Below are 14550 nucleotides of genomic sequence, written 5' to 3'. Positions count from 1 at the left end.
AGTAATTTTACAATGCCAGAAAATGATGATATTAATAAATTAGTGAATTACTGTGGCATACAAACTATACCGACTGTGGGCTCAGGGCTTTAGACTGTGCGCCGTAGTTGGCAGTCTTGTGCAGCATGCCTTTCGATCTAGTCATGCGGTAGACCATGCTCTCGTAGCGGTAATGGTTAACTTATAACCAGTGTTAACAGGTTTGTTTTATTGTGTTTCTTAAATAAACGAATCAATGGCATCCCGTGCGAAAATTATTTGCACAAAATAAACTTCTTCCCGCTTCATTAGGTAAAACATAGCCAGTAGTATTGCACTCTCAGAATCGACGACGTTGCGACGGCTCTGCAACGGGACATAAAACTAAGAGAGTATCTCAACATAATAGGTAGGAAGAATTCTTGCGCTGCAGCTCACTGTCAGTTCAAGGACGTACTGGCTTGATTACCGCAAAACTCGGGTGGGAAAGAGTGGCCACTTATAATACACGCTCCTTATGTCACCATCTACGGAAGCAGCGCCTAAACTGAGACATTTATGGAGGTTTAGCACAAGTGGGAGGTTCTTGCACCTTGCTTCATCCGTCATGGGTTATTTTGCTTCCAAGGTAGCAGAATTCCATAACTTCATCTATTTCGTGATCATCAAGTTTGATGTTAAGTTTCTCGTTATTCTAATTTCTACTGCTTCTCATTAATGTCGTCTTTCTACAGTTTCCTATCAGTCCATATTCTGTGCTCATAAGACTGTTCATTCCATTCATCTTTACTGAAGATAGCAAAGTCACCAGTGATTCTTATCATTGCTATCCCTTCGTCCTGAATTTTAATCCCACTCCTGTAGCTTACCTTTATTTCCATCATTGCTTCTTCTACATACGCATAGAACAATGGGGTTGAAAGACTGCATCCCTGTCCTACACCATCTTTAATCCGAGCTTTTCGTTCTGTTCTTCCAGTCTTATTGTTCCGCCTTGGTTGTTACTAGTATCCCAACCTTTTCGCAGGTGATGCGCTTATCTGTAATGAAGAGCTGTTTGAAGACATGCAGATATTCAATAGAATTTTCATAAGACTTCAAAGTGTTGCAAAGACTGGAAATTGATTTAAATGTTGAGAAATGTAAAATTGTGTACTTCAGAAAACGAAAAAAAAAAGAACGTAGCGACCTATGAGCACAATATTGCGTCATAGCTGGAATCTGTCAGCTCATACAAATACCTGGGTAACAATCTATTACAATTTTTTAGATATATGAAATGAAATGATCACAAAATCTCAGTCGTAGGTAAAGCAGGTGAACTGTTCATTGGTATAACAGTAGGGGAGTGTAATTAGTCTAAAAAGGAGAGTCCTTACAAAACGCTAGAATATTCCTCAGGTGTATGGAACCTGTACGAAAGTGCAGTTAGTCTAAAAAGGAGATTTCTCACAAAACGCTCGTATGAACCTATCCCAGAATATTCCTCAGGTGTATGGGACCTGTACCAAATACAGTCACATTAATGTGCCTGAGTAATTACATTTTGCAGGGTGGACTACTGCGCGATGTGGAGGAAGAGCGTCACTGAGGTTCTGGAACGTACCAGCAGGGATCTGCAGCCATGCAAATCGTGACCAGGCGCTCTAGGATTCTCGGTTGAGGATCCATTGCGCGAACAGGCCGATCGATATTGTCCCACAGATTTTCCATTGGGTGTAAATCCGGCGAGTTTGGTGGCCAGAGGAGCACGGTAGACTCATCCTGATGCTCTCCGAGCCAAGCACTTACACTGCAAGCTGTATGACACGTTGCATTTTGCTGCTGGTAGATGCCATGGTGTCGAGGAAAACCAAGCTGCATTTAGGGGTCGCCAATGATAGATGCATACTTGTGTTGACCCATATTGCCTTCCAGAATGACGAGATCACGCATGAAAACATTCCCCAGGCCATAAAGTTCCTACTTGCCTGTAGGGTGTTTGCTTCCGGACTTTCACGCCGTACATGTCAATGGCCATCTGTCCGTTGGATCATGAAACACGATTCACCTAAATGGCCACCTGTCGCTACATAGTGGACGCCCAGTTGCGGTATTTGCGTGCAAATTCCAGCCTCCGTCGCATGGATGCACGAACTAGGTGCCTGCTGCGCAGGCCCACACTCGCCTCGAGAAGACGCTGTTGGTAGCCCCTTGGTTCATCTGCGCCGTCAGTTGCTCAACAGTTGCACGTCTATTCGATCATACATATCGCCGCAGAAGTCGTTCACTCCTGTCATCTATGGCCCGCAGTGTCCCAATTGGCCGGCCTGTGTGGCCGAGCAGTTCTAGGCGCTTCAGTCTGGAACCGCGCGAACCGTGTCTCGGGCATGGATGTATGTGATGTCCTTAGGTTAGTTAGGTTTGAGAAGTTCGGAGTTCTAGGGGACTGATGACAGATGTTGAGTCCCTTAGTGCTCAGAGCCATTTGAACCATTTGCCCCAGTTGCCTGGGCACCGGTTTTGGATAGCGCCATTTTGTCAAGCGCGGTATACGTTCAACCATCGAACAGTGTCCAGACTTAGTCGTTTCGGAAATGTTCCACCCTTGGCCCTGAAACTCAAGGATCATGCCTGTTTCGACGTCAGATAAATTGCTCCGTTTCCGCGTTACGACAAGAGTGCAATGCGTTCCGCGTCCTCCCCATCAAGCTTTGTATACGCCCTACTGATAGTGCTGCCGCCTGCCGTCTGTGTGTGGTTACTGGACGCTGACGTCGTGAAGAGTCGGTAGTCACGTTAAGGTCACTGGACTGTATGGGACTCACTGTGAATGTTGAATGTGGTGTCACTGCCAGACACCACACTTGCTGGGTGGTAGCTTAAATCGGCCGCGGTCCATTAGTACATGTCGGACCCGCGTGTCGCCACTGTGTGATGGCAGACCGAGCGCCACCACACGGCAGGTCTCGAGAGACGTACGAGAACTCGCCCCAGTTGTACGACGACGTTGCTAGCGACTATACTGACGAAGCCTTTGCTCTCATTTGCCGAGAGACAGTTAGAATAGCCTTCAGCTAAGTTAATGGCTACGACTTAGCAAGGCGCCAATTGTATCAGTGCATGTATCTTACGAGTCTCATTTGTATAGTCAAGAGAGATGTACCAAAGGAAGCATTAAAAGTTAAGTATATTCCAAAGCTACGTATTTTCTTTATAGCAGTCATAACGTATCCTGTTCCAGACTTGACGCCAGTCGGCGTGTGTGTACGCGTGCCTTTCGGCTTCCTTCTCAGTGTGGCGTAGCGAGCTTGTTACGCCACAACATTGAACGTATACAGAGAAGAACAGGATGTGGCCGAATTGTTAGCAAGGCGACGACAACTGTTGCGCCCTCCCTTCCTGTTTCTCCGTGTCACGAATTTTTGTCGTCCTCTAATAACCGTGGTTTTTGCCGCACACAATCCTTTTGGGAAAACGACCGTTTTGTAGTGCCGTAGTTCTGCATTACAGGATGATCTATTATTATACTGATTCCATGTCACTTTGCACCGCTTTTGCAGTGTCAATATTGTCCCAGCGTTGGAGATTGTGTTCAGTTCTGCGGGTTGGATACTTTATCCTAAGTGCTTGAAGTGAGTGACCCGTGAGGCTTTTTCATACTGTTGTTTCACTAGAAATTTTCCAGTTGATTTGGTGTCCATATACTGAGTTTTTTCAAAGGAAATATGGAGTCCAGTTTTACAGGAGATTTCATGTGTCGTTTATCTGGCGCAAGTTTGGCTTCATCATTGCTGTTCGTTAATAAAGAGAGACAGAGAGAGAGAGAGGGAGAGAGAGAGAGAGAGAGAGAGAGAGAGAGAGAGAGAAGAGGAGAAGAGAGGGAGGCGCTGCGGGAGACCGCATAAACACGCTCACGCGATTAATACTGGTTTTCAACAGCGGCTTGGCACTGCCGAGCGTTAATTCGACACTTTGGCAAATCGCCACTCGTACTTTTCATCACTCGCGACGGGTTATTCACAAAGACCATAGAAGCTCAACAGTCGAGAATTTATAGCTCGCTGTTCTCGGCGTCCATATCTCAACTTGTCCTACCTTGGCGCCATCGAATTAAGCGCCAGGAATTATACGGGAAGATTTAAAGGTTTGGTCCCTGTGCAAATGAATCTCTACCGGCTTCACCTCGATGACTTCACACGAATATTTCATATCTTGGGTGCTGAACATACTTCTGAAACAAAGGCTATATATATATATATATATCAAAAAATGGTTCAAATGGCTCTGAGCACTATAGGACTTAACATCTGTGGTCATCAGTCCCCTAGAACTTAGAACTACTTAAACCTAACTAACCTAAGGACATCACACACATGCATGCCCGAGGCAGGATTCGAACCTGCGACCGTAGCAGTCCCGCGGTTCCGGACTGAGCGCCTGAACCACTAGACCACCGCGGCCGGCATATATATATATATATATATATATATATATATATATATATATATATATATATCTCACTTGTAGCTACAAGGTGAGGGCTCATCTTATTGAGAAATTACCAAAGATGTGTCTGTTTTGTTACAGAGTGTTAAGATATTAGAAACATTTGGTCTCCAGTGGCTCGTTACATCTACATCTACATCTACATGGATACTCTGCAAATCACATTTAATTGCCTGGCAGAGGGTTCATCGAACCACCTTCACAATTCTCTAATATTCCAATCTCGTATAGCGCGCCGAAGGAACGAACACCTATATCTTTCTGTACGAGCTCTGATTTCCTTATTTTATCATGGTGATCCTTTATCCCTATGTAGACAGCTGTCAACAAAAATTTTCGCATTCGGAGGACAAAGTTGGTAACCGGAATTTCGTGAGAAGATTCCGTCTCAACGAAAAACGCCTTTCTTTTAATGATGTCAAAGCCCAGATCCTGTATGATTTCTGTGACACTTTCTCCCATATTTCGCGTTAGTACAAAACGTGCTGTCCTTCTTTGAACTTTTTCGATGTACTCCGCCAGTCCTATCTGGTAAGGATCCCACACCGCGCAGCAGTTTCCAAAACATGACGGACAAGCGTAGTGTAGGCAGTCTCCTTAGTAGATCTGTTACATTTTCTAAGTTTCCTGCCAATAAAACGCAGTCTTTGGTTAGCCTTCCGCACAACATCTTCTGTGTGTTCCTTCCAATTTAAGTTCTCCGTAATTGAAATACCTAAGGTATTTAGTTGAATTTACGGCTTTTAGATGAGACTGATTTATCGGGTAAATGAAGTTTAACGAATTCCTTTTAGCACTCATGTGGATGACCTCACACTTTTCGTTATATAGGGTCAACTGCCAATTTTTGCAACCATACAGATATAGTTTCTAAATCGTTTTGCAATTTGTTTTGATCTTCTGATGACTTTATTAGTCGATAAAAGACAGCGTTATCTGCAAACAACCTAAGACGGCTGCTCAGATTGTCTCCCAGATCTTTTATATACAGGGTGAGTCACCTAACGTTACCGCTGGATATATTTCGTAAACCACATCAAATACTCACGAACCGATTCCACAGACCGAACGTGAGGAGAGGGGCTAGTGTAATTGTTTAATACAAACCATACAAAAATGCACGGAAGTATGTTTTTTAACACAAACCTACGTTTTTTTTTAAAAGTGAAACCACGTTAGTTTTGTTAGCACATCTGAACAAATACGTAATCAGTGCCGTTCGTTGCATTGTAAAATGTTAATTACATCCGGAGATATTGTAACCTAAAGTTGACGCTTGAAACCTCCGACGTTCAGTTGCGTGTTGTAACAAACACGGGCCACGGTCGGCGAGCAGCATCTGCAAGGACATGTTTACGATGACGACCGTGTTTACCAGTGTGGCTGTAGTGCACTGTTGTGCTTTGGTCTAGCTGTCGCAATGTCCGCATATAGCGCTTGCTGCTATTGTTATTCTGCATTCGTCTCCGCACGCAGACCAACTGTAGTACACCGTGTTACCAGACGTCTGTGATAGTGTAGTGTTGTAGGAACTGTGACCATGGTGTATTCGAACTCTGAAAACGCGGAGATGATACTCATCTATGGCGAGTGTCGACGAAATGTGAAAGGTCTCTGTTGGATTCCTTTCATGTTGATTTCTTAAATCTGTTGTCATTTACGGCATAAATTCCTCTTCTAAATTTACTGTGGCGTTTCTGACTATCTGGGAGGAGACTGAGTAGTGGAACGTGTCACTTTTACACATAAACAAGAACGATCTGTCACACTACTACACTTTAAAACACAGTTTATATGTAATTCATGTCACACAGTCTCATACGGAACCTACATCCGCTTTCTTTTATGATACTGTCATCCCCCTTCCTTCTGTGTGAGAGGATGAATGAGCAAATGTATTTCTAGTTGCATGCTTGATGGTAGCAGACAAGCCTGTCTGCTAGAGAACAGTAGGACCAACGTCGTAACAGGTAGCTACGCTTTCTAAAAGCAGAGAGGTTTCTATTCTTACTATGGTCCTGTCCGTCCCTTGTCATGTTGTTATAGGAAGCTGCCTCTCTGGCCACTTCCGTTTGTATTTGTGAGCCACCCTCGAGAAGGGACCACGGCAGTCTGTCGGCGGCGAGCGTCTGAAGTGGTAAGATCTCCGGCTAAGCGCTTGTCTGCTAAGTCCGTAGGACAATGGATTTCTTAAGTTCAGCCTAACTGAAAATTTAATCACCTTTATTTCAGGTTTAGCTCTAAAATATCTAATGTTATCTTAAATTGCAACGCACTGTAATTCGCGTGTGAAGTTCAGAATATCTTCCGGTAGTTGCTTTGTCACTACTTTGTGAGTAAAGTGGAACCACGTGTTGATCAGTAACTCTAACTAAGATAATCAATCTTAAATGCGAATATGCGTGAGATTATAACGTCTCGTCTTGACAATATTTTTCAATATAGCAACTTTTCTTTATGTTCAACCCACGTGGGGTGTACTTTGTGAGACCAGTACCACGTGCTTATACAATTGTTTGACCCATTAGGTTAATAGTAAGACGTTAGTAACCAGTTCGAGGTTTTTCTTTTGTAAATTGCTTTTCGATCTAATTTATTTTAATTATCAAAATTATTGTGGAGTTACACTCTTTGTGTAAACCAAGTTGACCAAGTGAAGCATGTGGTGTAATCATCAAAGTAGCCCTCAGCTATTCTTTTCGGGAAGATTTCACAGAGAGTTAGTATGAATTTAGTATACCAGTGTGTGGTAATTACATGACGGACAGGATTGCGCTACGAAAGTAACTTCTTTGGGTGAAAATTGAATCGGTTGGTTGTGGTTAATTTCCTCTTGCATGTGTTTCAACGTTCTTCGTGTGTTATTTTATGAATGCAGTGTTGTATGCAGTCTCCCAATCTTGGCTCCATATATGATGAGTTCTGTAAGATTACAAACTCACATTTTCACAATCCTAAATAAGGCACCAGTTCAGTTATAAAACAAGTTTAATACGCTGAAATTTCAATGATCAATGTTAAAATAAATTTCCAAATATAAACGGATTTATTTCTTTTTATTTAAATTCTCCTTTATATATATGTATATCACCGGTTATCGTATGACTATTAAAAGATTATAATTAATGTTAGTCTGGTTGGGAATTTGGTAAGCTAGACTGGATACCTGGTGAAACAGTTGCGCAGTAATGCAAGGTTAACTTCTCCAGACAGCTCACAGCTTTTAACCCGCTTTTATTGTCTATCAGTACCGCTTTCATAGCAAATTAAAGCAACAGCATTACAAATGCAGCTGAAGCCTGCAGGGTGTATGCAGAACGGTACCCGGACAGAGAGCATCCAACGTGCCGCACATTGCAAAACATCTACCGCCAACTGTATGCAACAGGTATGGTCGTAGCACGTAAACGGGTCCATAACAGGCCCGTCACAGGAGAAGCGGGTGCAGTTGGTGTGTTAGCTGCTGTTGCCATGAACCCACACATGAGTACACGGGACATTGCGAGAGCCAGTGGACTGAGTCAAAGTAGTGTCATGCGCATACTGCATCGTCACCACTTTCACCCGTTTCATGTGTCGCTACATCAGCAATTACATGGTGATGACTTTAATCATCGAGTGCAATTCTGTCAATGGGTATTAACAGAGAATGCGTTGCAGTTCTACCTGTTTACCGATGAAGCGGGTTTCACAAACCACGGGGCAGTGAATCTACGTAACATGCATTACTGGTCCGTGGACAATCCTCGCTGACTCAGACAGGTAGAGCGACAGCGACCGTGGACTGTAAATGTATGGTGCGGAATCATTGGCGACCACCTCATTGGTCCTCACTTCATTGCAGGGGCCCAAACAGCTGCAACATACATCGCGTTTCTACAGGATGATCTGCCAACGTTGCTCGAAAATGTCCCACTGGAAACGCGTCGACGTATATGGTATCAGCATGATGGTGCACCTGCGCATTCCGCAATTAAATCTAGGCTGACCCTTGACAGGATGTTCGACGGGCGTTTCATAGGACGTGGAGGACGCATAAATTGGCCAGCCCGTTCTCCTGATCTTACACCTCTGGACTTCTTTCTGTGGGGTACGTTAAAGGAGAATGTGTACCGTGATGCGCCTACAACCACAGAGCATATGAAACAACGTATTGTGGCAGCCTGCGGCGACATTACACCGGATGTACTGCGACGTGTACGACATTCATTACGCCAGAGATTGTAATTGTGTGCAGCAAATGATGGGCTATATATTGAACATCTATTGGCCTGACATGTCGGGACACACTCTATTCCACTCCGTAATTGCAAACGGAAACCACGTGTGTACGTGTACCTCACCCCTCATTGTAATGTACATCTGCGTCAGTGAAAAAGACCAATAAAAAGGTGTTAGCATGTGGACGTAATGTGCTGTTCCAGTCTCTTCTGTACCTAAGGTCCATCACCGTTCCCGTTGGATCCATACGTAATTCGGTGCTCTCCGATTCACACGATCGAACAGCGGAGGAGTGGCACTCAAGCGTCAACTTTAGGTTACAATATCTCCGTATGTAATTAACATTTTGCAATGCAACAAACGGCACTGATTACCTATTTGTTTATGTGTTCAGATGTGCTAACAAAATAACGGGGTTCCATTTGAAAAAAAAACGTAGGTTTGAGTTAAAAAACATACTTCCGTGCATTTTTTTGTGGTTTGTATTAACCAATTACACTAGCCCCTCTCCTGACGTTCGGTCTGTGGAATCTATTCGTCAGTATTTGATGTGGTTTACGAAATATATCCAGCGGTAATGTTAGGTGTCTCACCCTGTAGATGAGTAATAGCAAAGGGCCTATAACACTACCTTGCGTAATGCCAGAAATGACTTATGTTTTACTCGATGACTTTCCGTCAATTACTACGAACTGTGACCTCTCTGGCAGGAAATCACAAATCCAGTCACATAACTGAGGCGATATTCCATAAGCACGCAATTCCATTACAAGCCGCTTGTATGGTACAGTGTCAAAAGCCTTCCGGAAATCTAGAAATACGGAATCAATCTGAAATCCCTTGTCAATAGCACTCAACATCTCATGTGAATAAAGAGCTAGTTGTGTTTCACAGGAACGATGTTTTCTAAACCCACGTGGTCTGTGTGTCAATAGACAGTTTTCTTCGAGGTAATTCATAATGTTTGAACACAGTATATGTTCCAAAATCCTGCTGCATATCGACGTTAACAATATGGGCCTGTAATTTAGTGGATTACTCCTGCTATCTTTCTTGAATATTGGTGTGACCTGTGCAACTTTCCAGTCTTTGGGTACGGATCTTTCGTCGAGTTAACGGTTCTATATGATTGTTAAATATGGAGGTAATGCATCAGCATACTCCGAAAGGAACATAATTGATGTACAGTCTGGACCAGAAGACTTGCTTTTATTAAGTGATTTAAGTTGGTTCACCACACCGAGAATATTTGCTTCTACGTTGCTCATGTTGGCAGCTGTTCTCGGTTCAAATTCTGGAATATTTACTTCGTCATCTTTTGTGAATGTATTTCGGAAGGCTGTGTTAGGAACTCTGCTTTGGTAGCATCTCGCATTGAAATCCGCGCTAAATTTCGAGCTTCTGTAAAAGATCGCCAATCTTGGGGATTTTGCATCGGTTTAAATTTGGCATGTTTGTTTCGTTGTTTCTGCAACAGTGTTCTAACCCGTTTTGTGTACCAAGGAGAATCAGTTCCGTCGTTTGTTAATTTATTTGGTATAAATCTCTCAATTACTGCCGATACTATTTCTTTGAATTCAAGCCACATCTAGTCTACATATGTATTATTAATTTGGAATGAGGGGAGATTGTCTCTCAGGAAGGCTTTGGAGGATTTAGGGATTACAGTATTTAATCTCGCTAAGACAACCCTGTGTTCACTCATCCCTGTATCGGTTCTGATGCTCGTTATTAACTCAGGATTATTTGTTGCTAAGAGGTCAAGTGTGTTTCCACAACCGTTTACTATTCGCGAGGGCTCATGAACTAACTGCCCGAAATAATTTTCAGAGAATGCTTTTAGCACAATTTCGGATGATATTTTATGCGTACCTCCGGAATTAAACATGTATTTTCGCCAACATATCTAGGGTAAATTAAAGTCACCACCTACTATTATCGTATGAGTCGGGTACGTGTTTGAAAGCAAACTCAAGTTTTCTTTGAATCTTTCAGCAACTGTATCATCTGAATTGGGAGGTCGGTAAAAGGATCCTGTTATTATTTTATTCCGGTTGCCAATAATGACGTCTGCCCAAACTAACTCACAGTAAGTATCTACTTCAGTTTCGCGACAAGTTAAACTGCTTCTAACAGCAACAAACACACCAGGTTACAATGTTCTCTCCAGCTCTGCTAATTACAGAAAATTCGTATAATCCAAAAGTGTGTCGTTTCTGTAAAGAATACGTTTGCCATAGACTCATGTTACTGGCTGTTGTCAGCACAATTGAATGACCTCCTGGTTTTCCATCTGAGATCTCATCTAATCTTGAATTTCTTTCCGGCAGTGCCAATTGAAGATAAATATGGATGAGTTTAAATGTGCAGAGTTGGTCGGGAAAGTGTTTCGCGTACATAGTCATGGGATTCAATGGCGGACCGGGACACGAACGCTACGAATAGCTGCTCTCACTAGACGGCTACGTGGTCACAGTACGCTTATATCTGTACTTAAATCCTTAGCAGTCGCCCGATACCTCTGTAGATTAGTGGCGAATACTGGCAGGGGCGGGACTGTCAGAATATCTGAATTGGAGGTACAGGTCTGATGACAATACTGCTTCCAGTAGACACGTTTCAGCAAATCATAAAGCCAAAATTATCTGGTTTGCGAGCCGCTGAGGGTGAAGAGTCCATTACGTCACGTAACATATCCCTTCTGAGTTTCTAGGGAAGAGCACTTGGAAGAGTAGTTTTCGTATTTCAGACCGATTCTGATGATTAGCGCACTGGACTCGTATCGACAGCGGTTTGGATACTCGCCTAGTCATTTTGCTTTATGTTTACCGTGGCTTCCCTACATCAGTTAAGCAGCTGCTGGGATGGCTCGCTTGAAAAGGGTGCGGGTAAATTTGGCCTCATCCTTCCCCAATATGAACTTGGATTCCATCTCTGTTTACTTCGTTATCAACGGCGAGTTAAAATCCAATCGATCTCCTCACCTATATGGATTTTATTTCGGAAAGAACTTACGCTCGTTTGATTTGATAGACGGCCGCGTCTTGGGACGTCGGTGTCAGCGTTCTTATCTGGCACCAATGGGTTAAGGTTTCTACTTATTTTATGCAGCTGGGGGCTGATAGGCTAGTTTTCCATTATGCACATGAAGTGTGTTGTTGGAGAGATTCGCAATGCATGTTGAAAGTTAGCATCGAAATCTGGTACGTAGTTTTAAAAGTTAGAGACTTTTAGGTGACGTCAGATATTCGCACTTAATAGGTCCTGCCAGGATACGGCACTTAACAGAGAACTGCATCAATGAGGATGCCCAAATTTGAGTCGAAAGCCAACCATTCTGCACACCGAGAGTAAGTAAACAGGCGGACGTTCTGGATGTAGGAGGTGAGTCGTAGTCCCTCTAGTGTGGAAGGGTTGCTTAAAAGCGTCAAATTTTTCCGATTTAGGAAACTCAGTATCAACTAATCAGCTTTTCCTCGAATTTCTAGTAAGAGTGCATGTGGTCGGTCGCTTGCAGGTCACGTTTTACATCGCGGACTACCAGGTAGTTGGGGGAGGTGTTGGCTGAAGAGATTTTTATGACCTTCCTATTGTAAACCGTAGATATTTATAAGTGTAACATTCACGTTATAACTTAAAATAATTAGAATCATCATTTACACTTTTTTCTACCTGAAATTCATTTTTTGAAAGAATTATGGAATGATTTTAAAATTAGTGAGAGACCTGCCGTATCATTAAAATGTAGGCCTTAAAATTATTCATTTGTGTACGAGACTGCAGACTAATAACACTAAAAAATAAAACAAGAGCAATCGAATGTAGTCTAATTAATTCAGTTGATTCTGAAGCAATTAGTTTAGGACATGAGACAATAAAAGTAGTAGATTGGTATACTATTTGTGCAGCGAAATAAATCACAATGGCTGTAGCCGAAGTAAATAGGACATAAAATGCAGATTGGCAATAGCAAGAAAGGTGTTTCTGAAAAAGAGAAATTTGTTAGTATGTTGGAAAGATTTTTCTAAAGTTATCTGTCTAGAGTGCAGCGTTGTGTGGAAGCTGATACAAGAAGAGAAGCTTTTTAAATATGGAGCTACAAACGCATGAAGATTAGATGTGTGGACTGAATAACTAATAAGGAGACACTGACTCTAACTGAAAAAAAAAAAGATATTTATGCACAACGTGACTAGAAGAAAGGGGCTGATTGATACGACATAACCTGAGCCATCAAGGTATCTTTCTTTTGATAATGAAGGGCAGTGTGGAGGGTAAAAACTGCAGTGAGAAATCAAAGCTTGAATACTGTAATCAGGTGCAAATAGGTATAGGTTGCTGTAGCTATGCAGAGATTAGAAGCTTTCACAGAATAAACTAGCGGGAACTACCGCATAGTCCGCCTCGGTAACTATGTGGTTGGCACAGTGGATTGCTAAATGAAGGGATCGGGGGACTATATTTAGAGACAAGATTTTTTTCCTTCCCAGCTATAATCTGTAGACCCGCAATCACAATCTCAATGTTAAGTGAAATATTAATAATGATGAGTGTACATTTCGATTTTATGAGGTGTAAATTTGGGTATTATCGAAGTTCTGAGAGTTCGTTGCTGTTATAGTTATGAAATTTATTACATGACACGTTTACTTCTCAGATTTTCTTATGAATTGTTTCGAAATAATGTATTTCAGTGAACTACAATTTCTTGGAAGTTATACCGAAACCATGTACTAAGTACTCATCTCAACATTTTATATTATATTAAAACATCTGTTGCCGTCGGTAAAGTTGCACAGCGTGTTCGGTCAGAGGGCTGTCTGCTGCCAGTATACTCTCTGTGATAAATAAATAAATAAATAAACCTGTGTGAAGTATTCAACAACACACTTGGAGGGATGTCATGCGACGTCCGCTGAGACCAAATGACGAGAACAATGACGAACAAGTGAAAAAGCGCTTGACTGGAAACCAACAGGTCGCGGGATCGAATTTCGGTTGGACAATGGGTATTTTAAAAAATAAGAAAAAAGTTAGTGTCGCCATCTTCGGTTCGGAAGGAACCAGGTTCGAATCCCGGCACCTCCTCGGATTTTTCTGGGGTAGGAACGTCTGGAACGGTGTCCACTTAGCCTCGCGAGGCCAAATGAGGAGCTGCTGGAGTAAAGAAGAGCGGCGTCACCAGGTTTCATCCGCTGTCAATAACGGCCCGTGGAACTGACGACATGCTGACCGCATGTCCAGCGATCATGGATCGCTCCTCGTATTACCTTGCAGGCAGCAGCCATCAAGTCTGAGCAGGCCTAACGGCCAGTTCGTGATTGATGTTTACGTTCTATATATTGCTCTTGTGATTAAGGTTACATACATGGAACGTTGTATACATGGAAGAAGCCTGGAGATACTAAAAGGTATCAGATAGATTATATAATGGTAAGACAGAGATTTAGGAAACAGGTTTTAAATTGTAAGACATTTTCAGGGGCAGATGTGGACTCTGACCACAATCTATTGGTTATGAACTGTAGATTAAAACTGAAGAAACTGCAAAAAGGTGGAAATTTAAGGAGATGGGACCTGGATAAACTGACTAAACCAGAGGTTGTACAGAGATTCAGGGAGAGTGTAAGGGAACAAATGGCAGGAATGAGGGAAAGAAATACAGTAGAAGAAGAATGGGTAGCTTTGAGGAATGAAATAGTGAAGGCAGCAGAGGATCAAGTAGGTAAAAAGACGAGGGCTAGTAGAAATCCTTGGGTAACAGAAGAAATATTGAATTTGATTCAAGAAAGGAGAAAATATAAAAATGCAGTAAATGAAGCAGGTGAAAAGGAATACAAACGTCTCAAAAATAAGATCAAC

This window comes from Schistocerca nitens, chromosome 6 (genome assembly GCF_023898315.1).
Source record: "Schistocerca nitens isolate TAMUIC-IGC-003100 chromosome 6, iqSchNite1.1, whole genome shotgun sequence".
NCBI lineage: Eukaryota > Metazoa > Arthropoda > Insecta > Orthoptera > Acrididae > Schistocerca > Schistocerca nitens.
This window is presented reverse-complemented; position numbering follows the sequence as displayed.